This window comes from Penaeus monodon, chromosome 23 (assembly GCF_015228065.2).
Source record: "Penaeus monodon isolate SGIC_2016 chromosome 23, NSTDA_Pmon_1, whole genome shotgun sequence".
NCBI classification, from domain to species: domain Eukaryota; kingdom Metazoa; phylum Arthropoda; class Malacostraca; order Decapoda; family Penaeidae; genus Penaeus; species Penaeus monodon.
The window spans coordinates 9,388,135-9,388,981 of record NC_051408.1 but is presented as its reverse complement, the minus strand read 5'-3'; positions in this window follow the sequence as shown (position 1 = coordinate 9,388,981).

Sequence of the window (847 nt, the reverse complement as noted above, 5' to 3'; positions counted from 1 at the left end):
TTGTGTAAGAGAAAGAGAACGAAGACTATCAACACTTTCCTCTTTCTCAACACGGAAGGTAAACATGAAGTTTAATTCGACCTGCAAGGACGTCGCCAGCACACATCACAAAGCAACAATAACACGCGCGAGAAATAAAAGTCCCGATAGCAGGAGGAACAAGATGAGGCAGAAGACGAGATGATTAAAAAAGCATCTGAAGCGGACGAACCTCAAGCGCGCCTTTCCTGCCGGAACAAAAGCGCATCGTCTCGGAAGGACATACGTAAGTTCTCGCCAAGAAAGAGATGAAATGAAGAGAGGGCGTGTTTGCTTTTCCTATCCTTCTCGATGGCTCCTTCGTCTCGTTGGTGAAGGAATCGTGTCGTTTGGGAGATCACTCGAAGTCCCAAGGCAAAGGGATTTTCCGCAGGTTGATTTCTCTCCGCCATGTGTCCCGCGCCAATGGTGACTGAGGACCTCCGGATCCAAGAAGGCTGAGGGGGAATCGAAAGGAATTGATGATACTTGGACACGTGATACAAGGCACTTTACCACGAACGACGACACTTGCACGCTTCTCTCATTCGAAATATACATTGGAAATATACACTTACCAATCACCTGCTGATACCTTTAAATATAACACTTCACATTGTACATGGATTTTTTTTTATAGCATGTTCTCCCGAACAGTGGACTGTCCAAGGCCAGCACATTAGAGGTGTAATCATTATATCTATAAAATCTATTGATGAATGTTGGCTACTACTGCTAGATGCACGCTGCCATTTAAGAGCAAAATTAATCAATGGAGTCCTAACAGCATTGTAAGCTTAAGACTGCTTGATCTTAAACTTAATTAGCA